The sequence below is a fragment of the Gossypium hirsutum genome, chromosome A11 (genome assembly GCF_007990345.1).
Source record: "Gossypium hirsutum isolate 1008001.06 chromosome A11, Gossypium_hirsutum_v2.1, whole genome shotgun sequence".
Classification (NCBI taxonomy): domain Eukaryota; kingdom Viridiplantae; phylum Streptophyta; class Magnoliopsida; order Malvales; family Malvaceae; genus Gossypium; species Gossypium hirsutum.
The window spans coordinates 90195127-90218605 of record NC_053434.1 but is presented as its reverse complement, the minus strand read 5'-3'; the positions used below and the strand labels follow the sequence as shown (position 1 = coordinate 90218605).

Here is a 23479-nt window from a genome sequence, read left to right as displayed (position 1 = left end):
AGGTACGTCGCCTCGATGATCGCAAAGAAAAGTTCCCATGAATCGGTTGTCAGGAGGGCTCCGACATTGTCAGCCAACTGAACTTGTTCAAGCACAGTCCAATCAATGCAGCGGCCCACACCTAAAGGTCGGGCCCGAAGTATCTGAAAAAGTTCCTCTGATTTCCTGGTGGAAACTAAAGGAAGGGGTGTCGGTTTTCTGATATGAGACCCGAGGACGATGCTGTTCCTTTCCGCTTCTTCGAGATGGGAACAACAGTCTTCTTACCACGTGATGATGAAATTGTACCTGCGTTGAAATATTGAAACTCAACCAATACGTCCCAAAAATAGCACAGAAGCACAAAACTAAATATGAAGATTTCATGAGACTTACGTAGTGGATGAAGTAAACAAAACTACTAAATGTATCAAGTTATAGTATTATTGGAATAATGTAACAGGAATCTGAATGAATGTATATGGGAAGAATAAATTTCATGAAACTAGGAAAAATGAAAACGTAAAGCATAATGGAGTAACTGAAATGACAAAATTCTAATAAACAAGAAAAAGTATTCTATTGTTCTAACTATGAGGATTCATTTAAAATAGGCAAATAGAGCAGAGAAATCATGAAATAAACAAAATATTTAAAGGAGATAGAGAGAAAAGATTAAATAAATGCAAAAAGAAAGAACTCGGGGCGTCAAAATCGGTGTTGTAGGCGGCGCACGGGCGTGGGGGTAAGGCGTGTGGAGTTGCAGCGGCTAGGGTTAGGAATTCTTGGGGAGGGAGATGATGAATAGTGAGGGGTTTTCATAGATTTTGGGGCACACGGCCGTGGGACACTCCCGTGTGCCCTAATTTTTGCTCGTGTATTTCGCAAATTTTGAATTTGGGCGCGTCTGACATTCGGCCCACGCCCGTGTTGCTCAAGCGTGTGAGTGCACACAGCCGTGTCGTACGGCCGTGTCTCTCTTCGTTTGCTTCTCCCAAGCCTGTGTACATAGGTCCACTCTCGTGTTAACTTGACAGGTTCGCCCACGAATGATGGGCACGGGCGTGCGAGGTTCGCCTACGGTTTCGAGGCACGGGCATGTCGAATGCACGTGTTGTTTTGGCAAGTTCGCCCACGGCCATGTCACAAGGCCGTAGTGACTTTATCGCTTCCCGTGTTGGAAAAATTTTGCCTTGTTTTCACATTGCCTAAGGCATGCCCGTGTGCCTGACCGTGTGGTATTTAGAGAGTCTCTGTACCATGATTCGATTATTACGTTGATGTTAAAAACTCAAAACTAAAGAAATTAATACTGCTAGTGCTCAGGTTGCCTCCCGAGAAGCGCTTATTTACAGTCTAAGCTCGACTTACTTCTCTGGTGCATGATCATAGTGAATCGAGGAGTTTACACTCCTTATCCCTGCTATCAAATTTATCAACATAACGTTTAAGACGAGTACCATTTACCTTGAACATGCCAAATTTGGAGTGGTTTACCTCGACGGTACCGTATGGAAAAATACTAATTACCATAAGAGGGTTTTCTTTATTTGGTTCAGAAGTGGCGATTCGAGGATCTGCTGCATCGAGTAGTACTTTGTCTCCAACTTTAAGTTGATTTTTGGAGGAATTAAGCTTCTCATGGCATGGTTTTGGTTTATCATGTTTTCTCAGTTTATGTGTCCGCCATTCATCTAGCTCTTCTATTTGTAACCTTCGTTCTTCATGGATAGGTTCTTTGTTGTTGCTTGGCTTATGTATGTTCTTCCAACCTATTTTCTGCAAAGAAGGTTGCACTATATGGTTAGTTTTAGCCAAATGATTTGTACAGTCACCTTCGATCTTTGATGTGTTATTCGAATTATAGGCTTGAAGGGTGATTGTTTCGTCTCCTACACGAAATGTCAGTTCACCTGTGCCAACATCAATAATTGTTTTGGCGGTTGCTAAAAAGGGCCTTCCCAAAATTAAGGGGACGTTGCTATCCTCCTCTATGTCTAGAACAACGAAATCAACTGGGAATATAAATTTGTCGATTTTAACGAGTACATCTTCAATAATACCCCTAGGAAATCTGATAGTTCTATCTGCTAATTGAATACTCATCCTAGTTTGTTTGGGTTTCCCTAGACCTAGTTGCTTAAATAATTTATAAGGCATAACATTGATACTAGCCCCTAAATTAGCCAACGTATTATTAACACCTAAACTACCAATTAAACAAGAAATTGTAAAACTCCCTAGATCTTTTAGTTTGTTAGGCAGCTTATTCTGTAGAATGGATGAGCAGACCGCATTTAGCTCCACATGCGATGCTTCATCTAACTTCCGTTTATTTGCTAAAAGCTCCTTTAAAAACTTGATTGCGATTGGCATCTACGAAAGGGCTTCAATAAACCGGTAAGTTAATATGTAGTTTCTTTAGAAGTTTAAGGAATTTACCAAATTGTTCGTCTGAGCGGTCTTTCCTTGTCACATTGGGGTATGGCACGCGAGGTTTATATTCTGTAATCACCGGCTTTGGCTCATTATGGCCTACCTCATCCTTACCTATGCTTACCACCGTTTCTGGCCTTGGTTCTGCAACTAGCCCTTCCTCATCTTGATTGGCAATAGCGTTGAGTTGCTTCCTTGGGTTAGATTCAATGTTACTTGGCAGGCTACCTTGTGGACATTCGAAAATCAACTTGGCGAGCTGTCAAATCTGAGTTTCGAGCCCCTGGATTGATGCTTGTTGATTTTTGAGTGCGGTCTCGGTATTTTGAAAACAAGTTTCTGACACAGAGATGAATTTTGTTAGCATCTCCTCAAGGTTCAGTTTTTTCTCTTGTTGGTAGGGTGGTTGTTGGAAGCCTGGAGGTGGTGGTCTCTGATTCCCTTGGCCTCCCCATGAAAAATTAGGGTGGTTCCTCCAACCTGCATTGTAAGTATTGCTCTAGGGATTGTTTTGAGATCGAGGATTGTTACCCATGTAATTTAACTATTCGTTCTCCATGTTGTGGCCATAAGGTGGGTATTCTGAACTGCTTGATCCGCATCCACTTGCTTCGCATTGCATTACTGGGTGAACCTGTGAAGAACTAAGGAAACCATCAATTTTCTTATTCAAGAGTCCTACCTGATTAGAGAGCATGGTGACCGTATCGACATTATAAACGCTGGCTATTTTCGTTGGCTTTGTCCTCACGACTTGCCACTAAAACCATTTGTCGAGTCGAAGGATTCAGGCCGTTATAAAAGGTTTGAACTTGTAGCCAAAGCGGTAGCCCATGGTGAGGGAATCTTCTCTATAGGTCATTGTATCTCTCCCATGCATCGTAGAGTGTTTCTAAATCCATCTGCACAAAGGAAGAAATATCATTACATAATTTAGTCGTTTTAGCCGGCGAAAAATATTTTAATAAAAACTTTTCGGTCATTTGTTCCCAAGTAGTGATTGACCCTCGTGGCAACGAGTTCAACCACTGTTTAACTTTATTTCTCAATGAAAAAGGGAATAACCGAAGACAAATGGCGTCATCAGAAATGCCATTAATTTTAAATATATCACATAGTTCCAAAAAGTTTGTCAAGTGAGTGTTGGGATCCTCGTCCTGCAAACCATCAAACTGAACAAACTGTTGTATCATTTGAATTGTGTTAGGTTTCAGTTCAAAAGTATTTACGGCTGCAGCCGGTGTAACTATGCTTGATTCAGTTCCTGTTAAAGAAGGTTTAGCATAATCATACATAATGTGTGGAGCAGGATTTTGATTAACAGCAATCGCAGGAGGTAGTGGATTTTCTTGGTTTTCAGCCATCTCCTCGGATGTGGTTGAAGTATCACCCTCTTGCTCGTCCAATGTGTATCTTAGGCTTCACCTTATTTCTCTCCGATTTCTTCGAACTGTGCGGTCAATCTCACCGTCAAAAATTAGTGGTCCTGACGGGTTTCTTCTAGTCATAAACTAGAAAAATTTGTCAGAAGGAAATAAGAGAAAAGTTAGAAAAGAAAATAAAAATTTAAATTGTAATAAAAGTAAAGTGACTAAAGTAATAAAAATCGAGTTTTCCTAATATCTTAGTTCCCCGGCAACGGCACCAAAAACTTGATACGTGATATTCGTAACAAGTTTTAAAAATTTATAAATGAAATGTTCTTGAGACTAACTTATTATCACGATTAAGGCAAGTGTACCTATCGAACAGTAGTATAGTTCAGCAAGACCGGATTGTCGAACCCAAAGGAACTACGAGTACTAGTATTTACTTCCTTTTTGTTATCTAGCCTTAAATTTAAGAGGTTTGGTTGTCTAAACTAATTACTAACTAAGAATGCACAGAAAGAAAAACTTGGGAAAATATTTTTGGGAAAATTCGATTGATTGAGACAATACCTAAGGACAAATCCACCTAGACTTCACTTGTTATTTGACTCTGAATTAGACGATTTATTCATTTGACATGATCCATAGAAATCCCTAAGTTATATTATTATCTTTCTCGGGACTAATAACATCTAACCTTAGGTTGAATAATTGAAATCTCTTTCTAATTAACACCCTAGAATTGCATTAACCCGATCTATGGATTCCCTTACTAGGTTTCATCCTAATCCGGTAAAATCTTGTCACCCTATCTCTAGGCGTGCAATCAAATCCACTTAATTATGAAAAATTTACTCTTAATAGGGTCTATTCATCCTCTGAATAAGAGCTTAACTTGAATCAATATCCTGGAATATCAAAACAAGAATTAAGAACACATAATTAAGAACAAGTCATATTTATCATACAATTCAGATAATAATAACAAGATCTGTCTTAGGTTTCATTCCCCTTAAGTATATTGGGGTTTAGTTTATACTTATGAAAGAAAACATCTCAAAAGCATAAAGATAACAGAACATAAGAAAACCCAAAACTCCTGAAGGAACTTGAAGGGAGATCTCCAGTCATGATGATGAATCCAGCTTTTGAGATAGATCAATCGGCTTTCCTTGAGTAATTTCTTTCTTCCTACTCTGTATCCCCTCTCCTAAGTGTCTCTTCAGGTGTTTAAATAGGCTTTGGAATGCCTAAGATCCCTCCAAATTGGCCTTTTCTAAATTGGACTAAACTTGGGTTCGGCAGGGACACGCCCGTGTACGATTACTGAAGGCTGTGGTCAAGGCTGTTAAATGGGCACGGGCGTGTGATCCACCCGTGTAAGTCGTGCTTCGATCCTACCAAATTACCACGGCCGTGTGAGGAAGTCCAAGCCGTGTTGTTTTCCCATGTGGGTCTGTTTTCTCTGTTTTCGGCCCGTTTCTCGCTCTTTTTACTCTCCTATGCTCTCCTAAGTATAAAACATGAAATTAAAGGATTAAGAACATCGAATTCACCAAATCTACGGAGAAACCATCCATAAATGCGTTAGGCATGGGGTAAATATATGTATAAATTATGGTTTATCAGGGTTGACACTCTGGTTATAAATTTTGTAGGGTCAATGGATATATTCATACTAGACACCAATCCCATGCAAATGTATGAATGCGTCGATCCTGGACAAATTAAGGCAACAACACAAGGATTAAAAAGAAAAAAAGGTACCCGTGATGACATCAGGAGCAAAGGCTTCCTCTCGAGCGCGTAATGCATACGTTCTTGCCGAGGTTCGAGCCTCTGATTTTACAGTGTCTTTGGCCGTAACTCAATTGCCACTAGCACTTCCAGGATATCTCGAAGGTCTACCCGTGAAATAGGAGCACTCGACTTCGGGGCTAATTCCACCTCTTTATCGGTTCGCTCTGGGCAGTCTCTGAGGAAGTGGTCAAGAGAACCACATCTATAGCACACATCGTTCTTCATTCGACACTCGTTGAGGTGGAATTTATTACATCTTTTACACTCGGCTTTTGGCCATCTACAGTTCCCACGCTAGTCACCATAGGGGAGAAAGACTTCTGGTTATGTCGTTTGGAGCTTCTCGCTCTACCCGAATACCCTACCGATGAATTGGAGAGTTCATGTTGGCTCCTTGATTTCTTAGTGGGAAATGAGAGTGTCTTACCACTGGACCTCTTGCTCGAAACTCAAGCTTCTCTCTTAGCTTGCTTCTTTTCATTATTGAGCTCCTCGACCTTCTAGGCTCGATCAGTTAATGCAGCAAACTCTCAAATCTCAAGGATCCCAATTAACAGCTTGATTTCCTTATGCAGACCTTCCTCGAAGCATTTACATATTTTTGACTCTGTTTGAACCCATTCAGTCGCATACTGACTTAGTCTTATGAATTTCTTTTCGTATTCCGATACAGTCTTATTTCCTTATTTAAGTTCCAAGAACTCTTTTCACTTCGAGTCTAAGAACCTTTAATTGATGTGTTTCTTCTTAAACTCCGCTTGGAAAAATTCCCAAGTGATGTTTCCTTTGGCACCACTGAAGATACAGTCTTCCACAAGTGGTATGCAATATCTTTTAGAAGAGATACAATACACTTTAAACATTCCTCAAGCGTACATGATAACTCGTCTAGTACTCGTGTAGTGTTCTCGAGCCAGAACTCAGCTCGTTCAGCATCATCATCAATATTAGCTCTAAATTCTTTAGCCCCATACTTCCTAAGCTTATCCACCGGGGCTTTACCAATTCTTACAGGTGCCATGCATCATGGCACATCCTTATGAGGTCGGTTAAGGGGCAGGGGAGGTCGTGGTATGTTGGGGCGATTTCTCAAATAATCCTCAAACCACTCATCCACCATGTCGAAGAAGGCAGCTCTAGCCACTTCCCGGCCTTCAGACATATGCCTTCTACTACTGGAAACAGCTCGTTGTACAGAAGCTGGAGCATGGCTCTCGGCTCCCTCGGACTCATCTTGCGCTTGATTGGAAGATATTTACTACATTCAAAGACAATTAAACAGTTAGAAGATGTCATACTATCAACGTTCGTATAATGACATGTTTAGCTAAACTCGATACACCCTACGGTAGTCTAGAACCGACTAAACCGTATCTCTAATATCACTAAATGTAACACCCCTTACCCGTACCCAAGATCGGAACCAGGTACGAGGTGTTACCAAACACATACTCAGACATTTTCGAAAAATACGGGTTATAAAATTTTGTTCCAAATTAAAACCAATCAAATAACATCTTAGTGTCCCAATTATGGGCCTATGAGACCCAAAACATACATTGAGAATGGTCCAGGACTAAACTGAGAACCTAAAAAAATTTCAGGAAAATTTTCTAGGTTAAGCCTCACACGCCTGTGTGGAGACAATGCATACGCCCGTGTGCTTTGGGACTCATCCGTGTCCCTAACCCGTGTGGAATTAAGTGAATTTATTTTCTATTTTGAACCTACATGGGTTTTCACATGGCCAAGCACACGCCCGTGTCCCTGGCCCGTGTCTTTCACGTGGCCTAGACACGCCCGTATGATCGCCCGTGTCCAAAAACCTAGAGATTCTGTTTATGACGTCAGCTTGTATTTAGGGGCACACGGCCAAGACACATACCTGTGTGCTAGGTCATGCCCTCCACACGATTGAGACATACGGCTGTGTCTCTTCCCGTGTGTTTACTACTATACATTCTGACTAAAACAAATTTAGGTGCAGGGGACACACGGCCGTACCACACGCCCATGGGGCTAACCGTGTGTCACACACAGCCTAGACACACGCCCGTGTGTCTACCCATGTGGACCATTTTTAGGCTATAATTTCAAGGCAATGGTCACCCTCATCATTTCCTCACATATAAGAACCCCAATTGCATTTAACATGACCAAAAATACTCAATTATTCCCCATTTTTTTGTAATAAGGATTTCCATCCCATTGAAACATATTTAGGCTTGGCTCATTATTACAATTCATTGCCAATTATGGCCTAACCATTTGCACATGTTTTTTCCCACATTACAAATTCCTATTTATAATATACAACATTTAATCATCACAAAAACATTTTTTTAACATAAACACGCATGGTTGGTAGGTCATAACCTACAACGAAATGAGCCAGGTCTTATGGCCATATACAAAAAGAATAAGTTTAACATTTAAGCCTTTACATAGGCCAAACAATGACATATAACACCAAGTAATCAAAAACCTATACATGCCATTATAAAAAAAATAGAAGTATTTATATACCAAAACAGGACAAGTGGATAGTGTTGACAATACTCCAACCGTCTTCCAATCTCTAAGAGTCCTCAAGCTCTGTAAGACAGGGAAAAGAGAGGGGTAAGCATTTACATGCTTAGTAAGCCCGAATAACTGGAAAGTAAACTTACCAATTAATTAGCATACAACCATGCTAGGAAACCAATCCAATAAATATAGGATAGCCTCCTATTACATGCACTCAAGCATCAAGTTAGTCCCATAATAATTCATCATGTAATTTGTCTTAGATGAGCTCATCATCCAACATTTTAATTTCTATATCTCATGTTAATCCTGTTGAGTACCTTGGAAATCTCGATGGATTATCCATTTACCGTCAAGTCATAAGAGTGATCTTCTCAAGTACGCACTCCCGCGAACCTTACATCTTATGGCAAGGTTACCAGTCCAAGCTAAATCCCCCATAATATAAACTCATGGAGTGTTTTCAGGATTACCAGTCTAGGCTAAATCCCTTATAGTGACAAAAACCCTTAATGAGCTCAGCTCTAAATTACCAGTCCAGGCTAAATTCAGACCCTAATCGGATTACCCATCCAGGTCAAATCCTTAATGCACACATATTCTTCGGGAGGCTCGATCACTCAAGGAACACCCGTCTGGGCTAGATCCCATCTATATTTGAGATCAACAGATTACCCGTCTAGGCTAAATCCTTTTCTGCAATACATGCAGGATCTCAAGTCACATAAGCTATGGTTTATCCACTAAATTTTCCTTTAACTTCAACTAGGGCATTTATCATCTTGTCATTATTATTAACACATTTCACGAATTTTCATGCCATCATTATATACAACTATCACACATTCATAAAACATGCATTTAGGCATATTATGGGTTTACTTTAAGTTATTCGAACTTACCTGGTATTTGTGTCGGTTTCGCGTTTCAGTTATTCTGAAACCTTTCGTTTTCCTTGATAGACCTCCGAAATTTGTTTCTCCGGGTCTATAACAATAAAAATGAATTATCAATATCGCACATTATTCTTTTAGAGCCTAAATTTTACCCCCAGAAAAAATGACCGTTTTGCCCCTAACCTTTCACATTATTTACGATTTAATCCCTAGGCTCGAAAAATGATATACATGCAATTCCTTGGTCACTCAAGCCTAGTCGAATGCATTATAAACTTATACTAATGCACATTTTCCTCTATTTCACATTTCTACCACATATTTTGTACTTTTTGCAAAAAAAAGTCCTTTTAGGGGCTTTTCATGAAAACCACTTAGGAGAAGATGTTTAACACACATCTAACTTTCATATTCCCCCATAAAACATCAAAGAACAAGCATGTCACACATGGGTCACTTTGCATACATGAACCCTAGCTTAAAATATAGGTAGAAATAGAGAGAACATGTCTCAAAAATACAAATAACATTAAAAACGGGGCTAGGAGTCACTTACTATTGAGCTTGAAAATGTTGAAAACCCTAGATATGGAGGGCTTGAGAATTTTGGCTGGTATAATGGAGAAGATGGCTGATTTTTGCCTTCATTTTCCTTTTTTTATTGATTTTATTACCAAATGACCAAAATGCCCCTCCTTACTAAACTTCCAAAATTTTCCATGCATGCCCATTTTTGTCCAAAAACCTAAAAATTGGGAAAAATTCTCTTTAATACCTTCTAATTAATAATCTAAAGCAATTTCATGCAAATTGCTTCTAGAATCCAAGTTTTGCAATTTATTCAATTTGGTCTTTATTTTCCAATTGGACACCTTACTCATTGAATTTCTTCATGAAACTTCAAAACATGCATATTTTCATATTCTAGGCCTCATAATAATCATAAAAAAAAATTTTAACATCAGATTTGTGGTCCTGAAACCACTGTTCTGACTAGGCCCTATTTCGGGATGTTACATTTGTATAACACTAGTTATCTTATTTTTAAATTAATATATAATTTTATAATCATTAAATTTAAATTTTATAAACTTTAATAATTATTAATTGTAGACATCTATTATAAATATATAATTATAGTTTTAAAAATATTTTATAATCAATTAATATTTTAAAATAATTGTTTCACATTATAATTTTACATAAAAAATATTATTAATTATTTTGCTATTAAAAAATGTTAATATAAATATGTAATGTTTATGGACATATTTTCATAAAATAAATAGTTATCATTTATTTTTATTTGAAGTAATATCATAAAAGTATATTAATTATTAATGTCTATTGTAACTGTTCAGTTATAAATTCTGGTTTTTTTCGGGCTTTGGGTTGGATTTATATTAGGCTCAGGACAAATTAGTCTCAAACTTGGATTCTTATGGACTCGGGCTTGGGTTTTGTCAGGCTTATATTTTCTTTGTCTCAAGCTTTCTCGTGCTCAAACTTTTTTCAATTCAGATTTTCTTGACCTCAAATTTATTACGGGCTTTTGCTTTCTCAAACTTGAATTGTTTCGAGTTCAAATCGACACAGACAGATTTTCATGTTTGGGTTTGTTTTGTCAGCTCTCAATAATAGAGTAGTTTGGGTCAGTCAAAACTTATGTACATAGTGTTCAGTTAGACACCTTGTTGAGACATTCTTATTCCTAATTTCCTTAAGGCATCTATGTTCATCCTTAAGTGACTTAATTTGCCATGTATTGTATAAAGGGGACCTTAGCATTATTTTTGGAAGCCCATAAGACCCAATGAGATTACTTTCACTCTATTCTTATCATTTCTCACAAACTTCAAATTGTTACATATTCTTCCTCCCAAACATCCTAATAACTTTTTTCAGTAGTACTTCCCTATCAGTAAAAACTAAACCTAATTTCAATCGAGGATTGGTTCTTGTCTACATCAATGTTAATTTCTAGTCAATTTTTTTTCTCTTTGCTACATCATCGACTCATCACCACTATGTAATAAGCCTGAATGGTCACACTACAGCAAAATAGGTTTTTAGCGGCGTTTTGAAGAAAAACGCCACTAAAGAGCGAGCATTAGCGGCATTTTTTAGAAACGCCGCTAAAGATCAATCTTTAGCGGCGTTTTTTATAAAAGCGGCGCTATAGGTTCACATTTAGTGGCGCTTCAAGAAAAAACGCCGCAAAATTTACGCTAAACGCCGTCGTTTTAGTGGAGCTTCAATGGCATTAGCGGCGTTTGTACAAAAACGCCGCTGTAGATCAGTATTAGTGGCGTTTTCAAAGAAGTGCCGCTAAAGGTATGCATATAGCGCGTTTGTTAAAAAACGCCGCAAATTTTTTTTTGCAAAACGCCATCGTCTTATATTGACCTTTTTAGTGGCACTTTTATAAGAAACGCCGCTATATGTCTTATGTAAAGCTTTTAGTGGCGCTTTTATAGAAAACGCCGCAAATTCTGATCTATAGTGGCGTTTTCTCTAAAAACGCTGCAAAAAATCTTTTCATTTTTTTTTGTACTTTATGTGGTTTATTTATGTTAAAATACAATTTATTTTTAATTAAATATTTATATTCTTCAGAAAAAATAATGACACATAGGAAAATTTTGAATGTAAAAACATAAAAAATATTTGTTAAAAATGATAAAATACTATTATTTAAAATGATTTTAAAGATTTTTGGTATATGACTGATTGTTTTTTAATTTATAAGTTAATTATTTTCTTATATAATTGTAAAAGATATTGTATTAATTTCAAAATATTAAATTAATTATCATTATAGTTTAGGGTACTTTACAGTTTAGGGTAAGGGTTTAAGGTTTATGAGTTATTATTTTAAGGTTTAGGGATTATGGGGTTTAAGGGTTATGGTTTAAGTGTCAAGGTTAGGGGTTTAGAGTTTATGTTTTATTATTCAGGGTTTATGGATTATGGATTAGGGATTATGGGTTTAGGGTTTTGATTAATTAGTATTTTTTAATTTATATATTAAATAATTTCTTATATAATTGTGAAAGAGATAGTGTTAATTTTAAAATATTAAATTAATTATCTTTATAGTTTAGGGTTTACGATTTACAAATTAGGGTATATGGTTTAGGGTTTTAGGGCTTATGAGTTACAACTTTAAGGGTTTGTGAATTATGGTTTACGGGCTGGTGTTTAAGGTTTAGGGGTTAAGTGTTACAGGTTAGGGGCCGGTTTAGGGTTTAGTGTTTATGTGTAAGGTTTATGGTTTTAGGGTTTTGGGTTTTATGGTTTAGGGTTTATGGTTAATAAATTATGGTTTAGGGATTAGGTTTATATGGTTAATGGTTACATGTTACGGGTTTGGGGTTTAGGGTTTATGTGAAGGGTTTAGGATTTTAGGGTTTAGAGATTAGAGGATTAGGGTTTAGATAAATTATTATTTTTTAATTTATATATTAAATAATTTTTTATTTAATTGTAAAAGATATAATATTAATTTTAATATCGTAAAATATTAGAGTAGTGGTGTTTTTGAAAAAAATGAAATTATTTAGATTAAATTATTTAAGAGATAATAGATAAACTTTATATATTTAAATATTAGATTTAAAAAAATGATAACAAATAAAAATTAAATACAAAAAAAATGAATATAAAATGGAGGTTAGTGGCGTTTTTGAAAAAAATGCCACAAAAAACATTTATCTTTAACTAAAACGCTGTCGATTTAATTGGAGCTGAAAGGGGATTAGTGGGGCTACCTTACAAACGCCGCAATATATGGGATTTAGTGGCGCATTTCCAAAGCGCCACAAACATTTAAATTTTTGATGAAACGACGTCGTTTTCTTTTCTAACATTTTATCATCCTCATACCCGACACTTAGCCATTTCCAGCGTTAATTTCCACCATTTAACAGATTTCCCCCAATTCCCCTAATCCTTAAATTTTCCCCCAAATCCCTAAGCATCCGAAGCTCCTGAGGCTACCCGACCACCTACTCGTCGTCGTCCGCCGTCCTCACTGCTCCTGAGATTTCCCCCAAGTGCCTTTGGAATTTAGCAACCGAATTTTTTGGCACCAACTTTCTGCTCAACTACGCAACAAGTAAGTGTGTGCTTGTCCGTTTTCGGTTAATTTCTGTAAATCACCTACTTGTTTGTTTGTTTTCGATTATTCAAATGTGTGTTTTTTATTGTCTGGGTCAGATGTAAACTTAGCTTAAGAGTATTCTATTTCATTCTATAGGCTGGGAAGGTGGGTCATTGAAGAATTTGATGTGGGATATCCTCTAATTTTGTAATCTTATTTTTAGGATTTTTCGTCAATTTCTCTTTTCATTAAGTATTTGCTAGTTTTTGATCCGGTTTTCAGGAATATCTGTTTTTCTTTTTTTCGAAATCGTGTTTGGATCTTCGGGTTCGTGTTTGGTTTCTTGTTTTTGAATTGGTGGAGATTGGGTTAGTTTTATATTTAATGCTGCGATATTTGACCTTTGAAAGCTAAGCTTTTACAATAAACTTTGCTTGAATTGATGGACATTGCTCCTATTTTGCGATTTGAATATGATTTTCAAAAAAAAAAGTTATTTTCTTGATTTTTGGTGGGAGACGTTTCTGGATTTGGTTTCCAGAAATGAGAAAGCCTGTGACTTTAACATGCTTCTTGTATAGGGTGAAGCTCATTGTTTTTGGTTTGAATTTTGATAAAAGATTGTTTTGATTCTGAATATTTTACATTTTCATTTGCTTGAAGTTCAAATGTTGTTATTTCTCTTATACGAAGTTTAATGGGAAAGCTACTAGGTTCTCTGTTGTGTTGTCTTTCTCATTTACTTGTGGTTCTCACTTCTTTGGTTTTATTTAGTTTACTGCTAATTTTAATCTTCATTTTGTTTTGCAAATATTGAGAAATGATTGTGTTTGGATAATGTTTGGTTGCCATCTCTCTAGTACACATGCACAGTCAATCAGTCTTTTTGTCCATATCCATGTTTATATTTTTATATATCTTTATCTCTAGTTTGTAAATATTATATAAAAAAAAGGTGCAATTTATTTGTCTCTTGTTTGAGTATTGGAGTTTAAGGCATGATTTCTGCATTTTGTTCTGGGAATTTTTAGGTTTATAGTGCTGAAATATAACAGTATGAAGCTAATTTATAAAGTCTATGGTGCTTTCAATGTATTTGCATACTTTCTGAGTTACATGTCCAACAGTCCTTTCTATTTGAATCATGCAGAAATATATAGATTTGTTTTTCACTTTGGAGGAAGGAGTTCAAGGAACTTTGGACTGCATTACCCTTGAATTTGGTCTGATCTGTAGACTATTGTTCTGCTGAAGTATGTCTTATTTAGATGAGGCTGAAATATTTTTTTTCCGATCGGCACTGAAAAAATGAAGGGGGAAAATGTGATAATAGTAAAAGCAAGATAGTCTGTTGTCTTTGCAAGTGGAAAGTGTTGTCAAAGTAGGAGAAGTGATGCTCACATTTGTGATGGTTGTAGTTAGCATCTTGTTTGTTCTTTTAGGTTGACTATTGGATTTCTTCAAAAACTCATCCTTTTTCCTGGATACGGAGGCTTTAGAATTGAGTTGAGTGGGACCTGACTTTTTTGTACATCGTTCCTTCTTTTCCCCTCTTTTTTTATTTTTCACTTTTCTTTTCTGTAGATAGAGCCAATCCCAAGTGGAAATCTACCTCCTGGTTTTGATCCAAGTACTTGCCGCAGTGTGTGAGTGTTTGCCTAGATCTTTTTTACTTCTTTTTCCCCTTTCTCCATTTTGTTTTGTTTGTATATTGTGAGTCACTTATTTCCCCTTCTTGCTTAAGCACCTATCCTAGTCACTTCTGTGCTTATAACCGCATGAATTAGAGACACTTTCCTTCATGAGTCTGCTGATTGGATATGTTGCTATGACTCTCCGTGCAAAATTCTAAGGTAATGGCTCTTTTAATTGATAGTTAAATGGCTTTTGGAATGTGATAGATGCTTGTTCTTGCATCTTTTTAACAACTTTGAAAGTTACTTATATAGTTTTATTTATCTCTTCTTTTTTCTGTTTTTTCTTTAACATTTAGTTTTTTTATTTTTGAGAAACTGCGGTATGTGGGAAACATCCATTCACAAGTGACTGAACCACTACTCCAAGAGGTTTTTGCAAGTACTGGTCCTGTTGAAGGTTGCAAGCTTATCAGAAAGGAAAAGGTATTATTTTCAAGATTTTCCCTCTTCTTTTTTTCCCTTTCTGAAAGCTGTGAGGGTGCACTATATAACTTGAAGGTTGACTTGGAGCAGCTTATACACTAGTGATAGGACACAACCAAACTAAACTTTCTGGCAAACTATAAGTAGCTTATAATCATTAGTTCTCGAATCAAACCCAAACCCAAAATTTAAATGTACATCATCAGTATAATAGCAAATATTTGGTTGAGGCAATGTAATGTATTTTTTTAATGGAATGGTTCCAAAAAATGAAATTCAAAACATCTTTTGGTAGAAAAGTAAGACAAACTAACCATAATTGTTACTTTGAAATCTTGTGTTATTAATTGGAATTGACTATAATTTGATATACCAACGAGCTTTGTATAAAGAAAATGAAAACCCATAAAAGGCGGGTTTAAATATATTATTTTTTGGCTTTCTATTCACTATATACAAGGTGATGCATTTTTTCTAGGCTTTTGATTAGACATTTACGATCATACTTTTCTATTTTAGTGTTCTTCACATATTTTCAGACTAAAAAAAAATTGACGATGGTAATGATATTATTTTTTAAATTTTTATATATTTTTATTTTATTAAATCAATTGATTTATAAAAAATATTTATTTAAAACTTTCACTTTACTTTATGAGACAGGATAAGGGTGGGTTACTTTCAAACAAAATTAAAGTAAAAAAATATCGTTACAAAACTAAATTAAATATTAATTGACCTTTTGAGAGAAATATTCGCTCAATAAAATAGTTTAATTCATTGATGTTGAAGTCATCATTTTTAGTTATAAATGTATATTATTGTTTTTTAAAGTTATTCTTTGAGAAAATTTAATTGATATTTTTTTAGAAAAATAAAATAATTTTAATTAGTACATGATAATGATGCCATTACTATATACAAAATCATTTTGAATTTGGTCAAAATTTTACTATTAATCATTATATTTTGTATAAATTATTTAATTTAATATTTATATTTTAATGATTATTTTTTTTTGTATTTTTTGAGTTGTTTAATTTTAATTTTGGGTTTTTTAGAAAAATTTATATAATCTCTACGTTTATTTATAACCTTTCTTTAATTCTTAAAACGTAAAAAGAATATGTTTAAATGCACTTAAACTTGTATTCTCGAAATTGCTACAACAACAATAATACCAATTAAATAAAAGTTGAATTCGATTTCTTTAGAAATTTGAAAATTTAATATTAAAAATAAATTAATATTGTGATATCAATGCCTAAAATAATCAATTCATGTGATTTTGATATTAATAAAAATGGACTATCTCACCACACGGATCCAACAACAAGGCTCGAAGTTGGAGAACAAAATTTATTCATGTGATTTTTTTAAAATTTATTTTATTAAAATAATTTTTTTAGCTTGGGAAATAATATTTATCTTAATGTTAATTTATATATCATATAAAAACTTACAAAACTTACATAATACATAAATATATATCATAAATATATATCATATAATAACTTACATAACTTATATACCTTACAAAATACATAAATATATATCATATCATAACTTACACAACTTACATAATACATAAATATATATCATATCATAACTTACATACCTTACATAAATGTATATCATAACATAACTTACATAACTTACAAAGCTTACTTAACTTACGTAATACATAAATATACACTTCAAAATCCCCCTGCCTGAATTAGTTTACACTTATTAGATAATTTATACTTGATATGTATTATCTATTTTAGTAAACGCAATTTATTGTCAACTTTAGATTTCAAGAACTACGAAATGGATAGGAGTTGGATGAAATTGTCAAGGGTAAGCAATGCCTATCAAAATGGAGTTCAAATTTTTCTAAATTTTGCATTTCAAAATGCAAGCCAAGAGAATATGATTCTTTGCCCATGTAAGAAGTGTGGCAACATCAATTGGCATTTTCGTGAAGTTGTCTACGAGCATCTAATTGTTGATGGCTTTATTCGGGGGTATAAAAAATGGATTTTCCATGGAGAGTGTACATCTAGTGGAACTTCTTCAATGATTAATTCAACTTATCCTGATACTGATTACCACCAGTATGTTAGACAAGATGACATGGAAGGTATGTTGCGGGATGCATTTAATATGCACAGTCATGGTGAGGAATCATTTCTACCTAACTTTATTGCATCCGACGATTGTAATATTGGTGGAAATGTTTTTTGTGAAACGGGAACAAGTGCACCTGATGAGGAGCCAAATGAAGAAGCGGCGAAGTTCTACAATTTACTTAACGAAATGAACGAAGAACTTTACGATGGATCAAAATATTCGAAATTGTCCTTCTGTATTCGTCTATTTCACTTAAAATGTTTGGGAGGGTGGACCGGAAACTCTTTTACAATGCTGCTAGAGTTTCTGAGAGAGATGTTTCCGTTTGCAAAAATCCCCCAGTCTTGTCAAGATATGAAGAGGCTAATAAAAGATTTGGGCCTTGGGTACGATAAAATTCATAGTTGCCCAAATGACTGCATGTTGTACTGGGGTGATCAGAAGAACCAACAGTCTTGTCATGTTTGCGGTAAGTCTCGTTGGATGAATGGGAATACAGAAGATGTGAATGGTGATGATGGTGGGGCACATTTAAGAAAGAAGCCAGTGAAGGTTATGCGATATTTTCCCCTAATACCAAGACTTCAAAGGCTTTTCATGTCGTCAAAGACGGCCGATTCTATGAGGTGGCATAATGATCAACGAACCGATGATGGATTATTAAGGCATCCTGCTATTTTTTAGCCTGGAAAACGTTTGACAGTAAATTTCCAAGCTTTGCAAGCGATCCTCGAAATGTGAGGCTTGGGCTTGCAGCTGATGGCTTTAATCCTTTTAAAATCATGAGTACTTCGTACAGTACTTGGCCTGTAGTGCTTGTTCCTTACAATCTGCCTCCATGGATTTGCATGAAGCAATCTTCATTTATTTTATCAATGATTATCCCTGGAGAGAAAGGTCCTGGAAATGATATTGACATCTATTTGCAGCCACTTATTGAAGAGTTAAAACAATTATGGTCGGGTGTTGAGACATATGATGTATTAAGAAAGGAAAACTTTAATTTACGTGCAGCTTTATTATGGACAATTAATGATTTCCCGGCTTATGCTAATTTATCGGGTTGGAGTACTAAAGGACGTTATGCCTGTCCTTGTTGTGCTGCGCAAACTAGTTCGAAGTGGTTGTATAATGGGAAGAAGTTCTCTTACATGGGCCATCGTCGGTGGTTAGATGGAAATCATAAATTTAGATTTCAGAGCACTCTATTTGACGGTACTGAAGAGTACAGAAGAGCTCCTGAGCAGACTGTTGGATCTGAAATCTTGTTTATGTTAAAAGATATCAACTTTAGTTACGGGAAGATGAATCAACCACCTATCACGCAAACAAGGAGAAGATCGAGGGATGAATCTGATGATGAATCTGATGAAGAGGATGATCCTAATGAGGCGGACTTGTGGAAAAAAAGAAGTATTTTTTTTGAGTTGCCTTATTGGGAGCACAACATTTTACCCCACAATCTTGATGTTATGCATATTGAAAAGAATGTCTGCGAGAACATAATTGGGACAATTTTAAATGTCGATGGAAAATCAAAAGACAATCTTCAGAGTCGACTTGATTTAGTTGACATGAGAATTCGACGTGATCTTCATCCTCAAGTACTTTCGAATGGGAAAAATCGGTTGCCGCCTTCTATTTTTTCAATGTCAAAGAAAGAGAAATAGGTGTTTTGAATGGTGTTGAAGGATATAAAGGTCCCAGATGCATATGCGTCAAATATATCTCGATGTGTGAGTCTTAAAGATCGAAGATTATATTCATTAAAATCACATGATTACCACATCTTCATGCAAGATTTACTCCCAATTGCTTTACGGTGCTGCATGTCAAACAATGTGACGTCCTGTATAATTGAACTATCCAATATAATGAAAGCTATTTGTGGCAAAGTTTTGGATGTTGAAGAACTTAAGAAAGTACAGGATCGAGCTGCTTTGACTTTATGCAATTTGGAGAAGATCTTTCCACCTTCTTTCTTCACTATTATGGTGCACTTGGTAATTCATCTCCCTCACGAAGCAATACTTGGTGGACCAGTTTTTTATCGATGGATGTATCCAATAGAAAGGTGCTAATTTGTTTGTCAAGTATTTATTTATTTGGGTCTATACATTTAGTTACAACTTTTGATAAATATTGTATATCGTGTTTAGGTTCCTAAGCAAATTGAAATCTTATTGTTGCAATAAGCGTTATCCAGAAGGATCAATTGCTGAAGGCTACTTGGTAGAGGAGTGCATGACATTCTATTCTAGATATTTAGAAGATGTTGAAACACGATTGAATAGACCAAATAGAAATGCTAGGCTCAATGATCATAACTTGGCCGAAACTTATTTATTCCAAAGTTATGGAGAAACAATCAGCAAAGTTGAAATTGCAGAATTAGATGATATATCGTGGATACAAGCACATCGATATGTACTTTTTCACCACGATTTAGTTGAACCGTTACGCAAGTAAGTTCTAAAATTTCCTCACATATTCGTCATTTTGATTTGTTTATCTTCTAACCAATTACACTTGTTTTTAACATAGTGAGTACAAACAAATTTTGAGATCTCGTGCACGCTCTCGAAGATTGCAACATCGAAAGATTAATAAGTTATTCACAGAATCTTTTCATGAATGGTTAAGTCAAACGGTATGTAACTAAAGTTAATAAGTTACATATAATCGCGAAATTTAGTTACACATAATACATTTCTAATTCTTCAATTTACTTTCGATTCAATAGGTTTGGAGTGGGAAGAACGTCAATGACGAAGTTAAATGGCTTTCCCAAGGTCCGAACAGAGTAATAAAAAGATATAGTGCCTTCCTCATCAATGGATATAGATTTCATACAAAGTATCACAAGAGAATGAGGAGAACTCAAAATTGTGGAGTTGTTGTTAATTCTTCAATTACAAGTTATGCTAGTGCTAGGGACAGTAATCCAGTTGAGGGTAACGTGGAGTATTACGGACTTCTTACCGACATTATTGAGTTGGATTACTATGGCAGATGGAAAGTTGTCTTATTTCGGTGTGATTGGGCTGATGTTAATACTGCTCGAGGAATTAAAAAAGATCAATTTGGTTTTACAATGGTGAATTTCTCTCGCTTGATTCACACTGGACAACAATTGATGGACGAGCCATATGTATTTTCCTCTTAAGTGAAACAAGTTTTTTATTCGAAAGATCCAATTGATGAGGGTTGGTATGTTGTACTCCGGAACACCCCTAGAGACTTGTTTGACATGGGTATTGGAAGTAGAGATGACATCGTCGAAGGATCAGAAACATTACCTTTTCCAGAACAAAACTTAGATGAAAATATCCCTAGTACTAGTACACAACATCAATGGGTTCGACATGATGTGGATGAAGATATTTACGAATAATGATGTAGTAAGATTTTACGATTTTTTAATTATATGTACTATTATAATTTTAATCTTGGTCATGTTATATAATTTAACTATTTTATATGTACTATTATTGTTGTAATTTGTTACTAAAACTTTAACTATTTTATGTGTATTGTAGGAAAAATGCGTAGAAGAAGATTACGAGATTTAAGTATTGTCCAGAATACTCAAATTCGGAAGAAGGAAATAGTGAACAGCAGACAGTTGTTGGATCTTCGAATGTGCCGGAGACACTTGACGAGCCTGAAGAATTTCAAAGTAATGTTAAGTTAATTTTCCATGTATTGACTTTTATTATTAATTTTTTGTTAATTTTAATATAATAATAGTATATCATTTTTCAGCTGAAAGTGGTGAGACGCGTAGAGTTCGAGGACGTACGCTGCTTAGAGATTTATACGACTTAGATCCTGTAAAGCGTGTCAAAGTAAGTAGAAATACTCATGGTCAGCCTGTTGGATCTGAAGCTCAACTTTTAGCAGGCTATTTGGGCATTTTAGCACGAAATGCCAATATGTTGCCCATCAACTACGAATCATGGCATCACATGCCTGATAGCAACAAAAATCAGGCTCTCACTAATATTAAGGTAATAAACTGTCAATGTAATTTATAATACTTTGGTTTAAGTTTCATTTATATTTAAATTCTAAACTTGTGTTTTTTAGGAGAGATTTGCTTTAGAGGTCTCCAATGATTATATCAAGAAAGCATTGGGTAAAAAATGGAGAGACAATAAAAGCACTTTAAAAAAACATTATTTTAAGAAAGACATAAGCCTCGAGGAAAAATTGAGAAATGTCCCGCCGGGAATGCTGAGGTACCAATGGGAAGATGCGGTTAGATTCTGGAATTCAAAGAAAGGAGAGGTATTGTGTATTTCCAAACTCTTATATATAGTGTTTACTATATACGTAATAATAATTTCATTATGTAGGACCGTGAGCGAGTTGGAACAAGCAGCAGGCAAAAACAAAAATTCACGCACACAGCAGGGTCGAGAAGTTTTGCTTCTGTAGCTGAGGCCGAGGTACTATGAATTTATTAATTCTTTCAACTATTAATTATTTTCTACTATTAAATAATATTTTTACTACTATATTTTAGGAAGTCAAATCTGGACAAAGAGTTGGACGCCTTCAACTTTTTGAGATTATGCATAGGAAAAAAGATGGATCTCCTATGACATCTGAAGCTGGAGAAATTATGGTATATTTACTTAATAATATTTGATTTATTCTAAATATTTATAATGTTTAATTATAATTGTTTAATTCAATTCATCATTACTAGTTTTAAATAATGTTAAGTTATGTTGCATTCCTTTTTATTATATATTTCGTTTTTAACTGTTTAATTGATTTTTAGGAGAAACTAAGGGAGAAGAAGGCAGAATATGAAGCGATTGCTTCGACTGATAGTTCTGTTAATCTTGAGAACATTGATAACAAAATTATCACTGAAGTTTTGGGTCCTGAAAAGTACGGTCGGGTTCGATTTCAAGGATCTGGTGTTACCCCGACTCAATATTTTGGATCCGGCTCCCAGCAATACATGCCTTCCGGAAGTCAAGCTCAAGCTGAAGTTCAGAGGTTAAGAGACCAGATAGCTCAGGTGCAAGCGAACACGGTTGAGCAAATTGCCGAGGTTCAACGAAAATATGAAGAACTCCAGCAACAACTTAGAGCGGAGGCAGCAGCGAAGCAGCGAGGGAGGCAGAGGCAGCAGCGATGGCAGCAGAGCAGAGCAAAAAGTACGATGACCTCCATTACAGCTTCAGCAGATGATGCAGATGTTTCAGCAATCGCAAAAGCCGTCATCATAGATATTAGTTTTCTCATTGTAAGAATGTTTTTAACTTGTCACGTTTAACATTATTGTAAGAATATTTAAAAATATACTTTATTTATTAATTATATCATATATCTTTCGTTAAATTTGAAGTATTATTTAGAATTAATGTTTTCGGTTGTGTTTTTATGCTAAATTTGCTGTTTTTGGCTGCATTCTATACTATATTTGTTGTATTTGGTTGGATTTTAATGCAGGAAGGGCTGGATATTGGTGAAAAAAATATATTGCAAATCTGTTATAATTAGTGGCGTTTGTAAAAAAAGCGCCGCTAAAAGTCATGACTTAGCGCCTTTACAAACGCGCTAAAGCATGACTTTAGCGGCCTTTTAAATAACGCACCATTTTTTGGCGTTGCCTTTAGAGCGTTGTGCGGCTTAGAAAGCGCCGCAAAAGTTTAGCGCGCTATAGGCTAAAAAACGCCACTAAAAGTCTATTTCTTGTAGTGTCACTCTCATTGTCAACACTAACATAAACATCACCTTTACTTAAACAGTCCTAGTTAGCTTCCACTCCTAACCTTGCATGCACATCACACACTTCATCCTCACTAGCAGCAACATCATTATCACTTTCACATAAATCTAGTCAGGATCTACTAACTTAGACCCTAAATCCTCACCAACATTACTAACCCTATAACATTAGCCGTCTCCTCATCAGCTTGGTTTGACTCTGAAAATAAAACAATGTTCTCAATCAAAGATGACAATTAAAGCATAATAATATTTTGATCATGACAACTACCTAGAAACAGGCAAATAATAATATCAGAAAAAAATTAACATATTTTAATAATGATAACTACCTAGAAGAAAACAAAAAATCAGATCATGTATATTTTAATAAAAGTAATTAATTGA

The 23479-nt window shown here is 35.3% G+C and overlaps 1 non-coding gene across 1 annotated transcript; it reads left to right on the top strand.

Moving 5' to 3' along the window:
- The first annotated feature begins 3243 nt into the window (after positions 1-3243).
- LOC121210233 (small nucleolar RNA R71) lies at positions 3244-3350 on the top strand. Its single transcript, XR_005905355.1, has one exon. It is a non-coding gene; the product is annotated as a small nucleolar RNA R71 (small nucleolar RNA).
- The last annotated feature ends 20129 nt before the right edge of the window (positions 3351-23479 follow it).